This window comes from Rhododendron vialii, chromosome 10a (assembly GCF_030253575.1).
Source record: "Rhododendron vialii isolate Sample 1 chromosome 10a, ASM3025357v1".
Lineage (NCBI taxonomy): Eukaryota > Viridiplantae > Streptophyta > Magnoliopsida > Ericales > Ericaceae > Rhododendron > Rhododendron vialii.
In genome coordinates, this window is record NC_080566.1 from 4,249,663 (window position 1) to 4,263,163 (window position 13,501).

General features: G+C 36.4%; 1 long non-coding RNA gene across 4 annotated transcripts; it reads left to right on the forward strand.

The window, feature by feature from the left end:
- Positions 1 to 725: 725 nt before the first annotated feature.
- On the forward strand, positions 726 to 4,232 carry LOC131304231 (uncharacterized). Of its 4 annotated transcripts, none has more exons than XR_009192332.1 (6): positions 726 to 837; positions 1,147 to 1,233; positions 1,359 to 1,441; positions 1,709 to 2,598; positions 2,690 to 3,638; positions 3,744 to 4,232. It is a non-coding gene; the product is annotated as an uncharacterized LOC131304231 (long non-coding RNA). The 4 variants fall into 4 exon arrangements; XR_009192333.1 differs by lacking the exon at positions 726 to 837 and having other exon boundaries at positions 1,076 to 1,233; positions 2,690 to 2,866; positions 3,606 to 3,638; XR_009192334.1 differs by lacking the exon at positions 726 to 837 and having other exon boundaries at positions 1,071 to 1,247; positions 1,376 to 1,441.
- The last annotated feature ends 9,269 nt before the right edge of the window (positions 4,233 to 13,501 follow it).

The window sequence follows — 13,501 nt, forward strand, 5'->3', positions numbered from 1 at the left end:
TAGTGAACTCGAACTCGAGCCGAACTCAATGAAAATTATGATGAGCCAAACTCGAACCGAGCTTGCCCAGGTTTGGGACGAACTCGAGCTTGTTCTCGAGTCTTAACGATCCAATAATATCATATTTTTATGTTCTCATACGGTCTAAAACTACGAATAAATTTTTCATTATGTACATAAATATGTTTATATACATATAAAATGATAAAAACATATACATAAGTAAATTTTTAGTAAATGTAAACGTTTAGACTTGTACAAGTTTTAAAATTTTCACTATATAACTATATAAAATCCCCATGATATACACATATACTTCAGGTTCGCGAGCCTACTCGAGCCAAATACTATTGTGTTCATGCTCGGCTCATTTATGAAACGAGCCTAAAATTGAGGTTCAGGTTCAGTTCATTTAGTAGACGAATCGAACTCGAACAAGCCTTTACCGAGTCGAGCCTCTAACAGTTTACGAACGGCTCAATTCATTTACAGCCCTATCTACAATAAGGCCAGGTGACCCACACAAAGATCAGGTAAGCACATCCGTTAGTTAGTTTTTGGACGGGAGATTGGGTGAGGGTTCTAATTGATACTAACAGAGTGACAAGGTGGGGAATTAACATTTTGTTGAAAGATCAGGGCTTATTTTGAAATTTTTCCGACAACCTAGACACTGGCATATAGTGACTGTTCGTTCTATTCTTCAAGGAGACGGATCCCTGTCCGGATTGGGGTCGGACAGGGAGATCTCTCTCTATATATATGCGTATGCTTAACAATTTTGTGTATGCCAGAGATCTGACGCTATGGAGAATAGGGGAAACTACTACAACAGAGGTAATGCACTCTCTGGTAAATCAATTGAGTTTTCGTGGAGTATTTAGATTAGAAAATCTTCTTCTTTCTTTTCCAGAGTTTGAGATAAATAAATAAATAATCTTTTTTCCACCCCATATCTCAGATGTTGAGCCTATTGGCAAAAGTTCCGAATTTACGCAGATCGGGTGGAAAATTGAGACGTGATCTATGAGAGTTATCTGACTTTTGTGTGTGTGTGTGTGTGTGTGTGTGTGGTTTTCTGTTCCTTCTTTTCACCCTGGTAGTTCTTCTTCTGCCGATTAACGAGTGAAAAGTAAATTATTTTAGTTACAAAAAGGAAGGACTTTATTTATAATCAGGGGATGGCGGGACATGCAGCAGAAAATGAGCAAAAGCAACAATTAACTGCAATTGGTTAGTGTAGGATAGTCAGTGGTAGTGATCTTCGGATTTCTTTCCCTATGTGCTGTTAAGAAAACCTTATTATTATGGCTGATTGATGATCTTTATGTTACGCACTGTTTGTGGATATATCATAGGCGGCGAGAGAACAAAGCATAGGTCACTCAATAAAGTGGCAAAATTGAAGCATCATCCTGCCCCTTGTTCTGGGCAAAACAAGGTGACGGCTTGTATTCTGAAACATAATTTTTTAATTCTTCATTATTCTACTTAAATACGGGTGCTTCTCGTAATGTTTTGGTTTTCTTTTGCTTTTGTCTTGGACTTTTGTGCTTAGGGTTTAGTAGTGTGGTAAAACATTTGACTTCTGAAATACTAATATGTTTCCTGTTCAGCAATGTCACAGACTCAATACTTCATGTACTTCTTCTTTTATTTACATCTCTCTTTTTTTTTTCTTTTTTTTTTTTGCAATAATTTTGGCAAGAAGGAGATTTGCGGAGAGGATTGGATTAGTCAATTGCCAGAGGACATCCTGGTTGCCATTCTTTCTCTTTTGACACATAAGGAAGCAGGAAGAACTAGTGTCCTCTCACGTAAATGGAGATACTTGTGAACATTTATCACTCGTAGGTTGGAATTTGATGCTTGGGAATATTCCAGGGGTGTGCGAATGGATGATGTAAGGATCCGAAGTTCTGCATATGCAAGGTGGGTTAATCAGGTTTTGAAACTACACCAGGGTCCATTTGTAGACAAGTTTATAATTCGTCATCGGTTGAAACCTAGTTATTATCATCATGTCGATAGCTGGATTAAGTTTGCATTTGAAAAGGGAGTTAAAACCTTTGAATTGGACTTGAAAGACGTTGGAGGATGGCGCAGAATGTATACATTTCCAAGCTTGGAAAAGTTCCTGTCAAGTTCAAATACTGTACAAGACATGCAGTCGTATGGCTGCATGACCCGGGCTGTTGATTCTGTTGGCTTTTCTTCCCTTACAACCCTCCGTCTCATATATGTTAATGTCACCGATGAGGTTATTGAGAACTTTCTGGCCAATTGTCCTCTTCTGGAAGAATTGCATGTCACGTTGTCAAATCAGCTTCAGAATCTAAAAGTTGTTGGTGTATCACTCAAATTGAAGTCCTTGGAGATCTACCAATGCATATGTTTGAGAGTTTTGGAAATTTGTGCTGTAAATCTCGTGTCAATTTCATATAATGGGCAATGCATACATCTTTGCTTACAAATGCTCCTGCTCTTGCAAAGTTCTCCATCGATGGCAGTTATTGTGAATCTTTAATGTACAAAGATCACCTGGATTCGAGCTGTCTACAACAGCTAGAGAGGCTCGAGATGAAATTCTATTCCAAGGTTAGTATGTAAGCCAAATTGTATTGGAATTCTAGCATTATTCATGTTCTCAATCACAATTAAAGGTTTGTGGGTGCCTTTATTTGATCAGGTTTCTATAGCCTTTAGAAGTTTTCCCCGAGAATTTCCACAATTATGCCGACTGTAGCAGTTGGAATTGCAAACGCATGCCATACTTGGAGTTAGCCTTGTCAACTACACTTGCTTGATTAAGGCATGCCCTTCATTATCGAGATTTGCAATGCGAGTTGAGTACTCTTACCTCGGAGTTAACTTTCGTAACTTTCGGATCTGTTTTTTATGGTTTCATTTCGTAAACTAGGATTTAATTTATTTCTTGGGCAAAGCTACACATTTCACGTTTGTATTAGGAGACTACTTTTCCAAGTGATTACCAAGGTGAAATTTTTATGTTGTCAAGTCATAATGATTGTCCCTTTATATACAAAGAATCCTTAAAGAGACATTTATCACTACAAAGTTTGTTGCTGTGTAATTCCTGTAGATGCTAAAGAGTTTGGCAGATTTTCTGTGGAAGGGGATCATAATGATTTCGGGATACTTCACTGAAGGGACTCGCAAAATTGGTTTATTGCTAGCTTTTTTAAAAATAAGAAAGTATCAGGTGCATGTTACCATGCGGGAAAGGGATTATGGATGGAGGTAGTTTGGTTAGCTAATGCAGATGTGAAGTATTTGATGAGGGATTTTAGGGACCATGGGCTCATCTCTCTTCCTTGTATGGCATTTGGGCTCTTAAACCCCTAGGCATCTTGTAATATATAAGTGTTTGACACATGAAGATATTCTACTAGTAAAAATTTGATTGAAAGGCTTTGGGCTTTGGACTAAATGGATTACTTAGCTCGCTCTTTATTCAGCTCGGGTTACTTGTGTCATGCAAATCTTTGTCTTAGTGTTAAACTTCATTTTGTACACTTAAACATCACAACGATCTTTCTAGTTGCAAAAAATTCCTTCTGATTCGATTACCTTCTTTCTGGCAGTATACGTGGGGATAGTCTTACAAGTTCAAGAAGGTACGACATTGCACTGTATCTTACTCGTACATAAGCTTGTTGTTTCCTTTATCATCCTTTTGTTTTTTGAGAAAAATCACAATTATGGCTCTTTAATTGTGACAGTCATCATCATCAAAATCATGGTTATCGTCGTCGTCATCATCATCATCGGACGAGAAGCCGTACGAGCCCAAGTTCAATGTAGTTGAACATGCACGGGCACAGGCATCTTCTAGATTTCAGCACCAATGCCTTAAAGTGGTGGAGTTGGTTGGCTTTATTGGGCATGCCAAGGACCTTGAGCTTGCTTCACACTTGCTTGAGATTGCTGTCTCCCTTGATAAATTGGTAATTTACCTTGACCACCCAGACTGGATCATGAAAATTGAGGCTTTAGAAAGTGGTAGAAAGTGTGCTAGGCTGTTGGAAGCAAAACTACCACCAGGAGCTAGTTTAGTGGTACTCTGAATAGTAATTATTAAGTAATGAAGACTTGTTTGTTTTAATTTCGTTTATTTATTTATTTTTTTTGTCTGGTTGGAGTCTTGTAATATGGAATGAATCGTGAGACAAGTTTTTGGACCTGGGTAAAGGAGAAGCTGAGTTCTCTAATTCTTTCTGGAAACTCCCTCCTCTCTGAACTGTCAGAACTGTGATACTGGCCTCTGGTAGATTTGGGTTTACTATCTGGTTTCAATGTTTGGAAAGCTGTTTTCGGGTTTCAATTTTGGAGTTCTTTTTCTAGGTTCCAATTTCAGGTTCCGGGTTCCTGGGTTTTTCTTTTCCGATCCGGTTCAGGTTCTGATTTGGGCTATAGGTTTCTAGTTCTGAGTTCCAGGTCGATATGCTTTTAAGTTTTGGCTTTTTGGTTCTTGGTTTTTGGGGTCTGTGTCTGTGTTTTCTTCTGATTCTTCTGGTTATTTGGATATGGGTTTTAGTTGTTGATGCTGGTGCAATATTTAGCTTCTAAGTTATGGTTATTGATGAATTTTTTTAGGAAGATTGATTATCCGTGTTTGTTTGGGTGTAAAATGTTTTCCGATAAAATGTTTTAGCTATTTTCCGGTGTTTGGTTGTATAAAAAATGTGGAAAATATTTTACATGCAAACTATTATTCATCAATTGGATGGAAATGAGTTGCCCTTAAATTTTTCTTAAGTTATTTTCTAAAATGAACTCGCTCGCTCTCTTCTACTACAATTTTCACTAAATAGTTTTCTCGATTGTCAGTCGTGGCTCATGTTCAATTTCCTTATTCTTAGATATCTCGCTCTCTCTCCCCCTCTCCCTCTTACTTTCTATGCTATTTTGTGATTTCTGAAAATATTTTCAATGTGTCAACCAAACACTGAAAATTTAAAGTTTGAAGTTTGCTGAAAAAATAAAATTTTCTGAAATGTATCTATCGAATGAGGGGTACACATAGTACATGTTGAGAGTAATTTGAATGAAAAGTGTAGTTAGAACTTGACCTAAGTTCCAGGATTGCATAGCCCAATTCAAACATCAGAGATTTAATTGTAATTTAGGCCTAACTATTGGAGTGTAAATTTGTAGTTTTCCAAGAACCAACTGCAGCATCGATGGTGATCTGCATGATAACTAAACTCTAATAGACTAAATTCTCGTTGTATGTAACAACCCCAATTTCCAAGAATCCATAGTCATTTCTCTTAGAATGTCTCTCAGAGATAAGAACTTTCGTCGTATGAGTTTTCAAGTTGAGACATACTACGTGTCCACTGTCGGCTTGTTCCTCATTCCCATCGGTTTGTCAATTATGCCCAGAAAAGGTTTGATGGTATATATAGCTTGGTCCAGTTTGCCTCATTCCCACATCCAATCATTCTCCATCTTTCAGTCCATTCGCCATGACAATGAAAAATCGCAGCAAGTGACCATTCGCCATGACAATGAAAAATCGCAGCAAGTGACTCATTCCACAATGTGAAAACTGCACACGTAGTAATGGTTACGCCGAATTTGGGGCAAGGGTGTCATCTGAAAGACACCTCATCACGCATGTCAAAAGAGATTACAAAGTCCCCACAACCCTTGGGTACTCGTTTAATACCCCTCCCCACCATTGATAAAATTCGTCAAAGGGGCCTCCAACAAGAATCATGACGTGGGCGTATATATGTTAATATGTAGGTCCTTAGTGCATATTTGCTGAGTATATTAGCTGGCTACACGTTATTGATCTTTCTCCAAGAATTTGTACTATAACTCAATATTGTCAGATTTATAGTCTCGTTCATTAGTTTGTTCCAATCTCATTACCTCTTGGTCATTAGTCCTGGAGTCAAAACCAAAACCAAAACCAAAACTTAACTGAACCTGACATCAATTCAGGCAGAATTACTTTTTGGCCACAAATAATTACTCCTGACCGCAAAAAATTACACCTAGCTGTGAATAATTACTCTTGGCCGTGCAGAATTACACCTAACTACGAAGAATTACCCATGGCGGTGTAGCATTACTCATGGCCGCGCAGAATTACACTTAGCCGCTAAAAATTACTCTTGGCCACCAAAAATTCCTCATGGCCGCGAAAAAATTACTCTTAGCCGCGAGAAATTACTTTTGGCCACCAAAAATTACTCTTGGCCACTTAGAATTACTTCTTGCCGCAAAGAATTACACTTGCCGAAAAAAAAAAAAAAGATTACATGTCCAGGTTTAGGAAGATCCTTGATTTCTTTAGTTGCAGGATTCCGTAAGAAGAGATGTTCAAAGTAGTCATAGACACAAAAAAGGGAACCCGTTTATGAACTTTATTTGCATGAATATCACATCAGAGATTGTTCATATTATTAGATAGATTTGTTGTGAGGAAGATTATGAACTCTATCTCTCTATTTCTCCCTGTCCCCTTGATTTGGGTTCAAGAACAGAGCTTTCAACATAAACCCTTATCAATTCAGTGCTCAGTTTGTTGGTGCAGAAACTGCATATTACCCTGTGTACATTGCAAATGCTTTCATTTCTCTGTTATGAAGAGAAACAAGGGGATTGCGTACCATAACCTTCTACGATAGCGTACGGGGGGTGTGCCTCCTGAACCTCCCTAGCTAGTATTCTTTTTTTTTTTTTTTGATATGCAGCTAGTATTCTTGTTAGCCAATTTTTTTTGGATCATTTCTTAGCCACTTTGACTTCCCAAACTGTAGGTCTTGCTAATTACTATCTAACAGCGACTTCTTTTTGGGTCTTGTTGTTCATTTTCAAACAAAATTACCCAGCAGTTTCAGTTGTATTTCGTAAATGCCACTGCAATTAATGTTATTTTGAGTTTCCTATATGAAATTCTGATTAAATCATTTTTTCACAACCATATTGAGATATATAACCTAAGCACAAATTCTTGGAGGAAGATCAATCAATAATGTGGGTTTGCCAGCTGATATATGGAAAAAATATTCATCAGTAACCTACACTAATGGAGTTTATTATTGGTGGGGTGATAATTGGATGGATCAGAGGGACATTGTTATCCCATTCGACATGGCTGATGAAGTGTTCCGAATGACACCCTTATCCGATTTTTGCTACAACTATTTTTTTGTTCTCTGTGGTTTTCACAGTGTGGAATGAGTCACTGGCTGTGATTCTCCCTTGTGAGAATTATGAGACTGCAATATGGAGAATGAATGGATATGGGAATGAGGCGAATTGGACTAAGCTTTATACTTATTATTGAAGGCAGAATTGATACACTGTTGGGGATATGGAACAAAAAAAAAAGTCGCGATTTAATTCTTTATGATGATTATGGGACGCGTAGTATCTAGCGAGCTGAAAACCCAAACTACAAAGGTTCTTACTTCTTATCTCTTAGGGACGTTGTGGAGAAATGTCAAGAGATTTTTCGCAATTGAGGCTGTGACATACAAAGAGAGTCTTGTTTCATTCTCGAGACTCTCCCAACATAAGTAGCTTGGCTTAATGGATTAACCAATTTCCATCCATCTCCTACAAGTTCTTTACATGTTAGCTGGCAACATTAAAAGTTGACCAACTTCTGGAATCATAATTGGCTGCTCAAGGAGATTTGAGACGAACAGCATCTCCTCTCTGTTGTATATACCTGATGAGGTACCTAGATGGTACCTCATCATCAAAGGCGGCTGGGCAGGTGCACCGGGTGCAGCAGGGTCTGTAGCATACTTCCTCGCATAATCAAGCGACCAAACATCAACCGGATCTACGAGAGTAATCTCGTTGTTGTAGTTGAATTGCCTAAGTATGTCAATGAGGCCGAGTCGAGCAGCCTCATAATCCTCTGTTACAGCCATCTTTTGATAACGTAGAACTTCAATTGTAGTCATCCTCCTATTCACTCCATCTCCCACTTCTCCATTTTGAACCATTCTACGCAATCTCTTTTTGTTATGATGAAGTGCATAAGTTGTCTCCACTTTCAAGTCCTACGTTTTGTGTGTTGGGGTGCTTAGTTAGATTTTGAAGTAATTTGGACAAGAGAGTGGAATTTTGTAAAGAAAGGATGGGTGAGAGATGTTACAAGAACAAGTTGTGAAAGGCTTGAATTTTTCATTACACAAAATGAGTACAAGAAAGGTCTATTTATAGAGGACATCCAATTCTCTAGAATTTTCTAGCTACTAGAGATAAGCACATGTGCATTATAAATATCTCCTATCTTCTTGATTTTTCTAGTTTTAACCCATGTGCTTAATTACAAACATCTTTCAAGCTTCTTCTAGAACTATCTAGTCCTATCCATACAAATATCTTCTAGTAATTATTACTTCTACACACTTCTAATTATTTTAAACTTAGATATTTAAATACTTATTTTACATTATTCTAGAAGATTACAAATTACTTATTCTAACATCGTGGCGAATTCTCGCCCACGTTACCATTTTTGAGAAATGGTGACTCGATTTTTAATACTTGCCACGGTGATAATTGGTGACAAATAAGGTACCTGCCTCCTCTGTATTTACTAAAACACTATATCCCTAAAACCAAACTTGCAAAACTCAACAAGCCTTATCTAGTAGCATAACCAAATAAAGAAATCCGATGAACAGCTAATAGTGACATAGCAGAATGGTGGGAGAATGGTGAACTCAATAATGACATAGCAGCTTCTACATCTAATGAAAAAACATTAAATCATATCAGATAAAGGACACCAGTTATTGAGGTTAAATCCTATCAAATTAAAACAGTTATAGGAACAACAAACTAAGCATAATTACAGATTTTCGAACCAATGTGGTTGAGTTGGAAGGAAACAACAGATTTGAACCAGAAAGAATATTCAATTAACACAATTATGGAAACAAGAATCACAAGCTTTATTCTAGGAAAGATGAACGATGTGATTGCATTACAAGGAAACAACAAATCAGAAACCTCAGTCATATCAAATTAACACAGTTATATAAAGAAGAATCAAGCAAAATTACAGTACGTTTGAACCAATCTGTTGTCTTACAAGGAAGCAACAAATCAGAAACGTCAATCATATCAAATTAACACAATTACAGAATCAAGAATCAAGCATAATTATAGCAAATTCAAAGCAATGTGAGATGAGGAATGTATAACCTAAATCCTCCTCAATTTTCAGTAGAGTAAAAGTAGAAACACAAGTATAGAAACAAGAATCAAGCATAATCATAGGGAACTCAATTCGATTGAGCAATGAATAAGAAGCGTAAAATCATAATATCAAATTAGCACAATTATAGAAGAAACAAGAAAACACGCATAATTATAGGAAATTTACCGACATAATTGCCTTACAAGGAAACAACAAATCAGAAACGTCAATCATATAATATTATAACACAATTACAGCATCAAAGAATCGAGCATAATTTTAGGAAATTCGAATCAATGTGATTTGAGCAATCTATAACCTCAATCCTAAATCAGTAGAAACATAACTGTAGAAACCAGAATCAAGCTTAATTATAGGAAACTGGAGGCGATTAAGCAATGTATTACTCCCTCCGTCCCTAAATGTTTGGCACTTTTAGGAATTTTAACTTTTAAGGAACAAATATTATTGTATTGTGCAAAAATCAAGTGTCCAATCTTACCCTTCTAGTGTACTTTGAATAGTACTTAAAAATTTGAATTTGAAATTTGGTGCCCAAAAGAAAAGGGTAACATAGGAAATTTACCATATTTTGCTTTTGACTTTTCAAAATGAACAAATAATATGGGACAATAAAAAGCATGAAAGTGCCAAGCATTTAGGGACGGAGAGAGTACCATCCATGACGATCTCCTGATTTCTCTCTCGCTTCTCCTGAGTCCTGATCTCTCTCTCTCTCTCTCTCTCTCTCGTTTCTTTTTTCAATTTTGAGTTCCCGCGTTGGGTTGAGTTTAGAGTTGGTTTAAGTAAGAGCGAGTCGGGCGACTACGATCGTTGATCCAAAGTGTCCCTTCTATTCTCATTATTACCCCTGAATCTCACGCTAATTGGGGTGTTTCCAGGCTCTTAAAAAATAGGAGTAATTAAATATTCATTCTAAATAGGCATACATGTAAGAATTCATCTCCCCCATTTTTCGTGCTTATGTTTTCATCCTTTTGGTGAGTGAAAAAACCTTTATTACCCTTTTGTGTTGATATTTGTATGTATATGTGACGCTGGCCTCAATTCTAGTAAACTTTTTTCTAAGTAATTTTATTTACAAGTAAAATAATTAGAGTATTTGTTTGGGAAATGATATTGGCCCTCCAAAATCAATTTAACTTCAAAGCCACTTTCCTTTATTTTTTAGAGTGTCTGCATCAATTTTTAGAGTGCCAATATCATTTCCCATTTGTTTTTCTAAGTAATTTTATTTACAAGTAAAAAGTAATAATTAAGGGGGTGTCTTGAAATTAAGCCATCTATCTATACTCTATACTATACTATCTATACCATACTACTAGCAGCAAACCCGTGCACGGGATTCATAACACACAAAATAATCAAATTTTAATGTATACTTTCAATTATTAAGAAGTTTTATTTTCTTTGATTTAAACATAAAACTTGAATATTTACAACCTCAAATTATTAGTCATCATCTGCCCAACATACTCGTATTTGAAAGGAAACATATAGTAACACTAATACACTACTATATCCATCTATCAAAGGGGTGTGCGCGGGTCAGTCTGGGTCGGGTTTGGTCCGAACTCACAATCCAACCCGATCAGTCGGGTAGACCAATTCCAAATCCGAAATCGATCCGCAGAGCTGCCAAGCCCGTTCGTGACCCCTACTCGGGTGAGAGTGGCGTCTAAGTGTGTAAATAACATCCTTGAGTCTTCAACAGCTCACATCTTAGATCACAGGTTCGATTCTCCTTACCAGCAGCTCTTGGGGCCACCTCATCCCACGCGTAAGAGTATGAAAAGGCTATGGAGGGGATGTAGAGACTAGTCTAAGGTGTGCATAAGTTGACCCGAACACTATGCATTGGGAAAAGAGAAAAAAAAGCCTTTTGGTAATTCTAAAGGAATAGAAGAAAAAACAAAAATGACCCTTTGATGCAATGCAGAGCCGGATTATAGCCAAGGCGAGGGAAGCGAGTGCTTCGGGCCTCCGAAAAAAATTAAAAACGAGGGCCCCCAAATTTATATATATATATATATATATATGTATGTATATATGGTCCACAAAAAATTGCACTAGATTTCTTTACACAAAATAGGCCCAATTGAAATTTAGGAGCCACAAAATAAGCCAAAATTGTGAAATTATTCATTAAAAACACTAATGCATTAAAAAAAAGAAAAAGAAAATAACTTAAGGGTCGGCAGAAACTAGCAAGAAAGATATAGCCAATCAAAAAAGATCAAAAAAGAAAAAGAAGATATAGCCGATCATAAGGAGTAAGTACGGCAGGAACTAGAAACGCTTCATGCTTGAGGAGTCGAAGGGGAGGGAAGACAACAACCAACGACTGTGGACGGAAAATACTTGCACACGGAATTTCTTGAGGCCTCTCCTTTACTATCTCCAACTCTCCACCTTTACCAAGTAAGTTTTTTATTATCTTAACCAGTTGACCTAATTGGTAAAATTTTTAGGATTTTCTATTTATGGTGATGAATATAATAATATTATGTGGGGTTTGAATTGTTTGATGTCCTCTTGTGCCAATCTTGAGGATCTCTTGAAAAGTGGTGAGTTTTCTGATAGTAATGGGAGAGATTTATTTTCAGAATTAAAAGTTTTGAATAATGTTTTGCCAAACGATAAAAGAAAGCCAATTGATGTGTTGAATTACTTGAAGACATTGGATGGTTGTTTCCCGAATGCATGGATTGCATACAGAATATTGTTGACTATACCGGTTACAGTTGCATCAGGGGAAAGAAGCTTTTCAAAGTTGAAATTGATCAAAAATTATCTTCTGTCAACCATGTCTCAAGAAAAATTAAATGGATTGGCTATGTTGTCTATCGAGAAGGAGTTGGTAAAGCAGCTTGACTATGGAGATTTAATCAGTGCGTTTGCAGCAAAAAGTGCGAGAAGAATAATTTTCAAATGATGGATTTTGAGGTATTGTAATAATTGCATTTTTTTGGGGATAATTATATGCTTCTATTTTGTAATGGTAAATCTTTTGTATTGGTTTTTTTTTTTTTATGACTCTTTGTAGATCACTTTTGTATGAAAAATATAGAGTGGCCTCATTCAAAAGGTTCGCTTCCGACCTCCAAAACTTATGAGCCGGCCCTGATGCAATGGTATTTATGACATTTACTTTCAAGCCTTCTTCCCCTGCACCACAACATTATACGTACTTAACTCGGACATTTACTAGCCAGCAAAATAATTAATTACTAACGTAATATTTTTTTTACACAAGTCTCTGAAATAGGCACAAAGACTTGGACATTTATCAATGTACGTACATTGTAAAGTATGTATTTTTACAATTGATCTCGAAAGGTATTTAAGAATCAAATATATAGTTGTATCTGTGACTTTTAAAAAACAACGAGACGAATTGGTTTTGTAAAAAAAAAAAATAGCAATCTAAAGTTCGAAAACTTGTTGATTACTGTGACTTTTAAAAAAAAAAAAAAAACAAGACGAATAAATTATGAATCGACAATTGCAAAACTTTCAAAGTTATGGAAAGAAGGTTATGTACGAAATGACAACAGATATTTACTAATTACTCTACTTATTTGCACATAATATACAAGAGTGGCATGTTGTAATTTAGTGAGGCAATTGCACGATTAATTATTGACAATATATAGGATTGACGATATATAAGGATACTAGCAGAATTTTTTTTCATTTTGAGTGGGTGACAGAGACCAACGGGTTTTTCCCCAAAATTCTCTTTTCTTCTTGTGAAAATGATTTAATCAGAATTTCATATAGGAAACTCAAAATAACATTAATTGCAGTGGCATTTACGAAATACAACTAAAACTGCTGGGTAATTTTGTTTGAAAATGAACAACAAGACCCAAAGAGAAGTCGCTGTTTGATAGTGATTACCAAGACCTACATTTTGGGAAGTCAAAGTGGCTAAAGAAATGATCAAAAAATCAAAAAAAAGGGGGCTAAGAAGAATACTAGCTAGGGAGGTCCTGGAAGGAGATTTGGGACTCTGACTATCCATGTGGTATCTTAATTTGGGACAATGATTACTGCAACGGAATGGTAATATGACAAAGGAGAGATATATATTGTGCTAGCTCCACACATTTTTATTAAATTACCGTACCAAATCAAGTCTTAAATCCCAAAGAATCGGTATTGGTTATCTAAATCCGTTTTTCCAATGTATACTCTGTTTAGGGCTTGTATTCCATGATTTCCAGAAACTTAGATCTTTTTGAACTACACATTCATATCCAATGAGATACCCAC